Source organism: Fukomys damarensis, unplaced genomic scaffold (genome assembly GCF_012274545.1).
Source record: "Fukomys damarensis isolate Sample0158 unplaced genomic scaffold, DMR_v1.0_HiC HiC_scaffold_35, whole genome shotgun sequence".
Taxonomy (NCBI): domain Eukaryota; kingdom Metazoa; phylum Chordata; class Mammalia; order Rodentia; family Bathyergidae; genus Fukomys; species Fukomys damarensis.
The window spans coordinates 48,121,359-48,133,078 of NW_022900947.1; the positions used below are offsets into that span (position 1 = coordinate 48,121,359).

The window sequence follows — 11,720 nt, forward strand, 5'->3', positions numbered from 1 at the left end:
ATAAAATATGGGAAATATTTAAATTACTAAGATCATAAAAGAGACTCCACAATCCATTTTATGAAAATAAAAAAGTTAAATGCAATAGTACTGCAATTATGAACAAACAAATTTGATTACTTGGAAGAGACATCGCACAAAAATCTCAGAAATATAACACTTACCCCTCCCAAAAAAAATCCGAACAGGGTACAATCTAATAATTTTGACTCTGTCTTAAAAATCTCCAGAGCTGGGGATTTAGCTCAGTGGTGCCAATGCCTACTCGCAAGTGCCAGGCCCTGAGTTCAATTCCTGGTACAAAAAAAAAAAAATCTCCAGGAAAAAAAAATCTAAACCTGTTAATTTATTAGTGAATTCTACCAAATATTAAGGAATACACCAATCATTTTTAAATCTTTCCAAAATATTGGTTGCATTCCATACAGCCAACATTATCAAGACCATGCTAAATACTACAACAACAACAACAGAAAAACTGTAGACTACTATTTCTTATGCTATTTATACAAATGTTTTCAGTTTTCCAAAGTATTGAAAAGATTATGTACTTGCCCCCAAGTGGAGTTTACTCCTGGCATACAGTGTTTGTTAAACATATCCAAATCAATCTATGTAATACACCATATTAACAGAATGGTGGGAAAAATCATATAACCGTCTCAGCTGATACAAAAATCATCTGATGAAATTCAACATCCTTTAATTATGACAAATACTCAATTAAGCAGAAACAGAAGGAAAATATTTTATCATAACTGAAGCCACATGTACAAAACTCAGTGAAATTCAGATGTGATGGTAAGTCTCTGAGCTTTTTTTCTAAGATCAGGAACAACGCAGAGAATGCTTACTTTTGACACTTCTGTTTAACAAACGGCTGGAAGATCTTGTCAGGTACAGAAGGCAGGAAAAGGAAATAAAGACATCCAAGTTGCGAAGGAGAAACAAAATGACATCTGTTGGTAGATGATATTATGACATATGTAAAGAACCCTACGGATAACCCCCAAACATGCAGAAACTGAACAAATAAATGAAGTTTAACACACAAAACTCAATTGCATTTCTTCATTTAACAGTGGACAATATAAAAAAGAAACTACAAAAATGATTCGAGTTGCAATAGCATGAAAAATAATACTTACAAATTAATTACAAAAGTTGAAAAAATTTATGCAAAGAAAGCTACATAATTTTATTGAAAGAAATTAAATAGGGCTGGGGATTTAGCTCAGTGATTCCACTGCCTGCCTCACAAGCACAAGGACCTGAGCCCAATCTCCAATGCAAAAAAAAAAAAAAAAAAAAAAAAAAAAAAAAAAAAATAGGGAGAGAGAAAGAAATTAAACAAAAAATATAGTGGTTTCTTGGTTTAAGAATTTAATTCTTCTGGTGATTCTGATTGCAAACTGAATTGAATGAAAATCAAATCAAATTCAATGGTTAGGTTCAATGTTGACCTATGGGAAACGTGTACTATATTTATATATCAGAAATTGAAGAATGTTAAAATGTCAACATTACTGATAAAGTTCTAAATATCATTGCTATCAAAATATACATGATATAATTTTATTGCAGAAATAGAGAAATATGCCCTAAAATTCATATGAAATCTCAAAGGACCCTCCATAGCCAAAAAATACTGAAAGAAAAGAACAAAGAAAAAAGGCTCATATTTCTTGATTCCAAAATTTACCCCAAAGTTACAGTAAACAAATAAGTATGTTACTAATGTAAAGACAGATACAGGATACATTATAGATAGATGATAGGTGGAATAGAACAGAGAGCCCAGTAAACCTTGAAATATACACTCATATGATTTTTTATGAGTGTTAAAATTACTGAAAAGGGTAAGGACAACATTTCAAAAAGAGATGCAGTGGCAATGAGTTGAAAAACATGAAATATGTAAGTTTAAGTCCTAAAACATGAAAATACTAGAAGGAAACATTGTTCAGGAAAAATTTTTATTAGTACATGTTTGCAGCACATAATGATTGCATTCTGTAATGAAGGTAATCATAAAAGAATTCGCAGGCTTACCTTTTTCTAATACTAGGTCATAAGGCCCTCATTCAGTTATACCCCTGCCCTGTACTTGGAAAGAAAAGTATCACAAAAGCCATTCTGGTTTTGACTTCTTTGAGTTCCTAGTGTCCATGTATGAATGGATAAAACAAATTGTGTTATATGCAATTATGGATTATTATTCAGCCTTAGTGGGGACAGAAATTCTAGATACTACAACATGGATGAATCATGAGGACATTATGCTAAGAGAAATGAGCTATTTGACCAACACTGCATAATTCTACTTTTAGGAGGTACTTAAAATAATCAAAACCTAGAGACTTAAACTACAGTGGTATGTGTAAGGGCCTTAGCAATGATGTATTAAGTAGTGGGTTAGACTTTCCATTCTACAATATTGAATCATGGAAATAGAAAGTGGTGATGCTTGTATAACATTAAAAATAGGCCTGGGGATTTGGATCAGTGGTTCCGCAGCCTGTCTCTCGCAAGTGCAACTACCTGAGTTCTATCCCCAGTACCTAAAAAAACAAAAACAAGAATGCAATGTAGTTAATATGTAAATTTTATGTTTGTATATTTTATCATAACAATGAAGAAATGAAAATATTATGTTATATGGCAAGTCAGTTTTAAACATTTCATTGATTTTGGATATATTGCAAATACATCTTTTCTTTCCACATATCTTTTTTAAGACTCTTATCTAGAGCTGATCATGAGAGATTACTGGAACATTTCAGTTTTAAATTAAAGCCTATGTAAGTTAGAATGCACAATATTAATAAGAAATTATTACCTTGCAGTCATTAGAATGTCACCCCAATACTGTTAATCAACATTCAAGCTAATAACAAAATATTAAGTTTATAACAACATTCCTTTAAAACTTTTACTCTTATCCAATTATCTTCCATCTGCGTTAGTTTTTCTTTGTTTTAGTAGGAATTTGTACTGCTAGCAGAGTTGTACCTTTTTTTTCTTTCCAATTTCCTTAACTCATATATGCTTAAATAATTTTTCCTTACACTGACTTGTGCTTTATTTCAATCTCCTACTTCAAATCATTTCATAATATCTTCTTAAACCATTTTGCCTTTACTCTTAATACTGCATTAGATACATTACTGCAGAAGCACTTAAGGTTTTGCTGCTTCTAATATTTTCTTCCCCACCCTTTGCTCATTCCTACTTTTGATGGAAGATATGGTGTCAGTTCACAATGACTTCCACTAAGTTCTTTTTCTGATGCCAGGTCACACGATATTAGCAAATATTTTGATTTAATCCAATTTGAAACGGTTTTTCCAAGCCTGAGAAAAATAACTAATAAACTTAAAATATAAACCTATTATACCACAAGCAGAGTTTTAAAAAAGAATGTGCTGAGGAGAAACGATGAAGTGAATTTGAAAATAACACAATCCCAACTTCACATCCTTGCTCTGAATTGTCTAATATGATAACCAACAGCCACATATGGTTATCAAGAACTTGAAATGAAAAACAAAAAAAACAATAAATGAAAAAATAAAATCTAAACATTAAATTATTTTCTATAAAAGTTGCATCTGAATTGAGATGTGCCTAGAGCACTGTTTATACATTAGAGTTCAAAGACTATAAAATACAGACATTCCTCCTTAAATGACTGAATTCCATTCCTGTAATTAGGCCACTAAATGAATTGGTCACTAAATGAAGAATTGTAGATAGTATGTACATTACAATATGCGGGACAAAGAAATGGCCAAAGGAAACTCCAACTTGATGACTTTATTTCTATTTTCATAGCTCTTACATGCAGTACTGTAAGGTATAAAAGAACATAAAACTATAGTAATATGCCAAGTAGTACAATCAGTAAAAATAGTACTATATAAACAAGGTGTACCGTACAAAAAGAGACACTGAAGCTTTATAAACACGAGGTACAGAATGTTGGAAGGGTTGAAGGGAGGTCAGGGAAACGGGGAAAATAAGAACCAAGATAGACTATATAAAGGTACAAATTTCAAATGATTAATGTCATTATATTGTATATCTAAAATGTACCAATAAAATTAATTTTTAAAAAAGGCAGGTTGTAAATTTGAACCATGTTTGCTGGCAGAAAGTCTGAACAATTGCTAAACAGGTTGGTCATTAAATGAAAAGTGTCTGTATGCAATATTAATAACTTTTCTTTTCCACCTATATATAAATAAAAATGTATATACATTGGATTAAGTAACAATATAATTCAATTTTTCACATATTTCATTTACCAGTCTAAAAGTGGTAATGAGCAAGTATAAGGTTACAAGAATGGCTTATAATGTATTTTTATCAGATAACACTGCCTGAAGTAAATATAACTTGCACCTTGTTTGTAAATAAAGAAAATAATTAGAAAATTATTGAACTACAGAGGTCTGGGGATTTACCTCAGTGGCACCACACCTGCCTCGCAAGTTCAAGGTCTTGAGTTTGATCCCCAGCACTGAAAAAAAAAAAAAAGAATAGAAAGAAAAATAATTGAACTACAAAATATTTCCTAAAGCAAATATGTGCAGCAATGAAAAATTTAATAATACACAAGATATTTTCAGTATCATACAGCCTGAAGGGTGGAAATCCTGACAAAATAAGTGTTCAAGAATAAAACGGAAGATTTTTTAAAAACTGGAAATACATAGTATTCTTATTGCTATTCTTTATTGTCATTTGTTAATTTCTTATGGTCATTTTGTATGGAGTACAAAGTGAATTGTTCATGAAAGTTTAATAAGTGGAAACTGGCTGAAAAAAGCAAAGTAATAAGTAAGGATTTATACTAATAATATTAGCAGTCACATTTATATACATTTGAATACAAGTATTTTGTTTCATTCTCAATAAATAAATGAAGCAGAATATGTTTATATGTCATCTATAACATTTTATTGATTAAACGATTCACATATAGTTTATAAATTTCAACTATGTTAGTGAAAATGAAGGTAAATTTTTGCATAAAAAGAAAATAAATGATACAATTAGATAATATTGTGGGTATTAAAGACAGATGCAGAATCAGATATACTAAAGAAATAAAAACTCCAGTTTTTAGAACAATTGTAATGGTAAATTAGATTATGCCCCTAATTTTCATTGATTTCCTTAACCCCTATTATTAATAAGTATAGTATCTCTCTAGCATTTAGCATAACAATTACTTATTGCACTGGCAACATCAAATGAAATAATATATTTTATCATTAACACTTTGTATAAAAATAATGTTTTCAAATTATTTCTCTTCTTCTAAAATATCTTCTATATATAAAACTGAAACATTTTTTTCATCCTGAATGTGAGGAGCTATTATATAAGACTTATTTTAAGGTAACAGATCTAAATTAAACTTTCATGACTGAATGATTATTAAAAAGAAAAAAAAATACCCAGAGAATAAAACTAATGTCATCCAAGGTAACAGGAAACTGAATACACCTATAGTAATAACTCATAACATGCTAAGAATTTTAGTGTTAGTTAAAAAATTATGCTTCTCTTTTCCATAGACTATTAAGAATTATGATCTTGCAGTTATTACTTGCTTAGTGTGAAACTGAGTGAGACATACATGCCTATCAGTCACTGTGTTAAGACTTAGGAAATAAACACTGACTTAGCTTGCTCAGCCTGTGTTATGCTTGGGATTCCTTTCCTAAAAACATGTGTTTGATGTCTTAGATATTTAATATCTGATGCACCCATGTTAGAAGTGGGACTGTTAACTGGTGATTGGCCATTAAGGCTCTATTCCCATGAATGGATTTGTCCTTGTCTTTTGTGTGTTTTTGTTAAAACAGGTGAGTCTACACTGCTCTCCCTTCCACCCTTAAGCCATGTGAAGCTCAGTGTTCCTCCCTTCAGGAGGATGAAGCCTACAAGGTGCCATCCTTGAAATGCAGACCAAGCCCCCTGCAGACCCCAAACTTGTGGCCACTTTGATCTTGGACTTTTCACCCTCCAGTGCTATATAAAGTGGTTCTTTTTACTTTACCTAATCCATCAGTGGCATTTTGCTATAGCAGCACAAATCAGGATAAAAAAGCTTGCACTAACAACATTCCACAGAATGAGTATCTTAAACAACAGAAATTTATTTTCACAGTTCTGGAAGTTAGCCTCTAATCAAGAGTCTGGCTGATTTGTTTCTTTTTAAGGGCTCTCTTTCTGGTTTGTAAATAGCTGCCTTCCCAATGTTGCTACAGATGAAATTTTTTGTGTGCATCCAGAGTGTGTGTGGGAAGAAGATTAGGGTCTCACACTTATGACATCATTTAACATTTGTTACCTGTATCTCAGTTAATTATACTATCTCAAAGTGGAGTGTTGATTGGAGGAAGTAAGTTAGTGGAGACATGCTATTGGAGGGTGTATCTCTTGCTCTCCCCTCTTCTGGGCAAATAGCTTTTCTTGGTCACATCCTCTTGCCCTACCATCTTGGCCTTGGAACCACCCAATTACAAACTGAAACCACAACCAAAACAAAACTCTCCACTTTAAGTTATGGGTGTCCAGTATTTTGTCTCAATAACATTAAAACTGACTAATATCCTTGTACTAACATATTTGGAATTGAAAGCATGAGAATAAAGTTGAATTTAGTCAATAGACTTTTTTCTTTATAAAACCAGTGTGTAACATTGGATGACATATAGTTAAATTAGATTCTTAAGAAGATTTTATCTGATTAAAAATATATATACAATGGTACCTCAGTTAAGTCAGTCCCACAACCCTACAGAAGATGGCCACAGTTGTGTTCAACATCCCATGAAGAGTTCTCAAATGGTAGCAAAAATTTTATAAAATGCTTCTGTTTCTGAACCAAATTGTTTGTGAACAGAAGCATTTGTGATCTGAGGTATTATTCTTTCTCCCAACATGTAAACAGACAAAATCTTTCATGATCATGGAAGCATCTCGAGAATTTATGGGAAATTCATGTAGGACTTTAGATTGCTATAGGGAGAGGTAACAAGTGGGAAAGGATTTCTAGATTGAGTCAATTTTCACTGAATTTGAGTAGCAAGTATATTTCCAGCTCACACTGTTAGTTCACTTCCTTCATAAAAGTGTGCTTGGTAATTTTTGGCAGTTAGATAATCGAAATTAAAATGCTTTGTAATATTTTAGATCAAGATTTATTAAAAACAAAGACAGATCCTGCTTTGTATATTCCCTTCAGTTTTCATTACAAGTAACAAAAACTTTCTCTAGCTCAAATAAGCTACCTCCGTACCTGGAAGGCTATCTTTCCTCACAATTCAACGAATGGGCCTCAGCAGTCAATATATTTTGTTTGTATTATGTACTAATAAAGGGCATGTAGAGACTAAAAACTGGAAACTTTCCTTAAGAATTCAGTGTGTATTCTGTTCATTAATTCTTTCAGCTTCTAATTTTCCACAAAAGATTTTCTTTACTTCGTCACTCTTTTTAAAAACCTTATTGTACAGCAATTTAAGGCTCATGAAGAAGAAGAGGGAAGGACAGAGAGTTTCTGGAGGCCCCTGATCCTACACATGCACCACTTGCCTCATCACCACTATTTCCCACAAGAGTGATGTGCTTGTTACAGTGGGTGAACCCACACTGTCATAGCATAATCACCCAAAGTTCACGGTTAATGTTGGTATATTTTGAGGTTTTGTGCTTCCTCATTTTTGACAAATGTCTGACACTTTTCTTCCTCATCATGTCATAAACATTAACAGATTATTTTACTTCCCTCAAAATCCTCTGTGCTCTATCATTCCTTTCTCCCTCTACCACTAGCAAGAATGATGTTTCATCCTCTCTGTAGTCATTCCTTTTGCAAACTATCCTTGAGCTCAAATGGTATCATTTGTAGAATTTCCAGGTTGGCTTTTTTCACTTAATAGTATGCATTTATTTACCACATGTCTTTACAGCTCAGTTGTTTTAAGTACTGGATGAAAATTTTTTTTTTATTCATTAGTCTTATTGGTACATTTTAGGTATACAATATGATGACATTCATTACTGGGAATTTGTGCATTTAGATGACACATTTTGATTCTTATTTTTTTTCTCATCCCTCTGACCTCCCTTAAACCCCTCCATCCTTCCCTATCTACAAAGACTTTGTTTCCATTTTTTCCTTTTCTTGTATTTATTCCTTTCTCTTCTTTTCTTTTCCCACCCCTTCCCCTTTCCCTTCCTCTTTGGATCAAGATGTACATTAGCTAATGTGAAATTGGATGATATTTCTTAAAGAGGAAAAATAATTTTTCTCAATCATAATCATTTCTTAGTTGAAACAGACCTCTATAATAATATATTGGTTAAGAAGAGAAAAGCACACAAAAGTTTATTTACATACATATTTCTTGTGTGAATGACAGATACTCCATGAATGAGTAATTCTCAGAAATGACTTGAATATCAGTTTATGTATCTAATCAGAGAACAATAAAATTCTAGGCAAGTGACAAAATAATAAAAAAGAACTTCCAGGAGCAACTTGAAGCAACAACTTGAACGCAAATAAATGGTGGTTAGTAAAGCTTGTTAAACTGAACTCCTCTAGTGTGATCTCTAGGCCTTTGAAGGTCTAAATTAATTATCTTCGGGAATTAACTTTTGTTTTCTTTGATAGAAAGGAAAATAATCTCCTTTTGTCTTCATAAATCTATTCTTTGCTTTTAGCGTAATACAGGGAGGGGCATGGTGTCTGTAGAGAGCTTTTCGGACTCTAATGTACTTCTTTGCCGATATCTCACAAGGTAAATTTTCTGGATTTGGGCAGCTGTAATAGCTATATACTAGTAGTTCTTTTTTATTTTAACTTGAACTTCCCTGATGATTTGTGATGGAAATCATTTTTTCATGTTTGTTATCTGTAAACCTTTGGTGACGGATCTGTTAACATTTGTATCATTTCCTAAAATCACACGTTTTTTTTTTCTTATTGTTCATTTTAATAATTATTATTTTAATATGTGAACTTTAATATGTTAATTTGAAAACTTATTGAGATATTTTGGAAACATTCTTAGCAGTAATCGGGCTTCGGATAAACCTCATTGGCTACGATACCGCCACTGCACAAAGCTTGGACACATTCTTTATCAAACGCGTTCTCTGCAAGTACATTCTCCCATTCTGTAGCGTCCTCTCTCCACGTTGTCCTCCACACAGCCGAAGTTTAGCATTATAACTATGCCCATCTCAGCATTGCTTCTTTCATGGCTCCTGCTTTGGATGATGCATCTAAAGAGTGTCCCCACATCTGAGGTCATCTAGGGTTTCTCATGCACTATCTTCTAGGAATTTTACTCTTTTTCATTTTACACTTAGATTTATGACACATTGCAAATTGATTTTTTTTTGGTAGTATAAAGTCAGGCATAGGTTATTTTTATTTATTTCCTGGATGTGACTACCTGGGAATTCCAGCACCTTCTGTTGAAAACACTGTCTTTTATTTCTATTCTATGACCGTTGCTCCTTGGTCAAAACCAGTTGACTATATTTATTAGCGTATTTCTTGGCTCCCCATTTCATCTTTTTGAACTATTTATCTATTTTTTGCTCATCATACTTCCTTAATTACAGTATCTTGACAGTGAGACTTGAAGCCATATAGTCAATCCTCTGACTCTGTTCTTCTGCATTGGTGTTATTCTGTTCTTCGATTGTCCCCATAGATTTTAGAATGAGTTCATCTACATCCAAAAAATAACTTGCTGGGATATTGAATCAGATTATATTGAATCTGGGGATCAAGTTTCAACTTTCAAATTCCACTTGTATATTACTGATTTGTTGAAAGCAGTTGATTTTTTGTATGTTAACATTTTATCTTAAAACCTGTCTGTAATTGCTGATTAGTGGAACAAAGTATTTGGCAATTCTTTTTAAGTTTACACATAGGAGACTGTGCAACCTATGAATAAAGATAGTTCCATTTCTTCCTTTCTAATATATATACTTTTTTTCTTGCCTTATTTCATTATCTGTTAGTGCTATTGTAGCATTGTGTCTTTTCTCTGTTCTTGGATTTAGTTAGAAAATTTCTAGTTTACCATCATTAAATATCAAGGCTGCTGTGGAGCTCTGGTATGTGCATTGGTGGGTTTGTGTTCTTCATTAAGTTTAGGGAGTTTCTGTATTCCTACTTAATGAGAAAAAGGAATAGGTAATAAATTGTCAAATGTTTTTTAGTGAATCTATTGGCATGTTAACATGATTTTTCTTCTTTAAACTTATTAAATGTGTTCAACTATATTATTTTATTGTTGAGTGTTGAATTGCAAAACTGAGATGAATCCTACTTGGTTGTGGTATATGATTCATTTTGTACATCTGTGTATTGCTTGATCTCATTTGGTGATATTTAGTTGAGAATTCTTGAACTTAAGCATATGAGACATATTTAACTATAGCTCTCTTTTTCTATAACCTCTTTGTTGTATTAAAATAATGCTGACTACACTGAATAAGTTAGGAATTACTGCCCTTGCTTCTATATTTTCAGACTGTAGGAAATTGATATCATTTCTTCCCTAGGTATTTGGCAGAGTTACCAGTGAATCTGCGTGGGCCATGTGCTTTCTGTTTTGGAATGTTATTAAAAAATGATTCAATTTCTTTAATAGATAAAGTTCTATACAGACGCTGTAATTCTTCTTGTGTGTATTTTAACAGATTATTTCTAGGAAATTTGTCCATTTGGTTGGAATAGATTTTATGCTACATCTATTTCAGTAACCACTACTCTAGTTTATATTCCCATTAAAAATATGCAAGAATTTTATTTTTCTCTAAATCTTCCTCGACACTTATTTTTTATGGTAATGACATGACATAATATACCATTATGACTTTCATTTGCCTAAAGCTGATAATTGAAGATAATCATTTTTATTCAATCTATAGGTTCTTTGTTGTTGTTTTTTCTATTTTTTTTCAGGAATATCTATTCAGGTTCTACTTTGTAAAAGTAATTTAGTCATTTTTTGTTTATTTTTACTACTAAGTTGATTCTGTTCCTTATATGTTGAATATTAACCCACATCAGTATTTTGTTTTAAAATACTTTCCCCCTTTCTATAGTGTCTTTATTTTGTTGATTGTTTTTGCTGTGTAGAGGTTTTTAGTTTGAGTTTATCTCACTTGTCTATTTTCCTTTTGTTGCCTTCATTTCAGAGAAATATCTAAAAAAATGTTTTTGATTAAATACCAAGGAGACTTTCCCTATTTTTTTTTCTTCTGCTAGTCTTACATTTTTCAGTTCTTAAATTTTAAAACTTAGAGTTTTGTCTACAGTATAGAGGTAAACTTTCTTTTTTCATATTTATATCCAATTTTCTAAGTAACATTTATTAAAGAGAAGATGCTTTCTCATTGTATGTCTTTTACATCCTTGTTGAAATTCATTTGAATCTAAATGAAGATTCATTTCTGTTTTATATTCTATTCTACTAGTTTTAATATTTTATGCTAATTCAATATTATTTGATTACTGTACTTCATAGTATATGTTGAAATCAATATTGTGATATTTCTGGCTCCATTATTTTTCCTTAAGATTACCTTGGCTGATCAGAATCTTTTGTACTTTCCTATGAATTTTAGGATTCTTATTGAAAAACATCATTGAAAGTTTGATAGGAATTGTA

The 11,720-nt window shown here is 31.8% G+C and overlaps 1 non-coding gene across 1 annotated transcript; it reads right to left on the bottom strand.

The window, feature by feature from the left end:
- Nucleotides 1-9,017: 9,017 nt before the first annotated feature.
- Nucleotides 9,018-9,152, bottom strand: LOC117284299. The gene has a single exon (XR_004515367.1). It is a non-coding gene; the product is annotated as a U4 spliceosomal RNA (small nuclear RNA).
- Nucleotides 9,153-11,720: the final 2,568 nt, after the last annotated feature.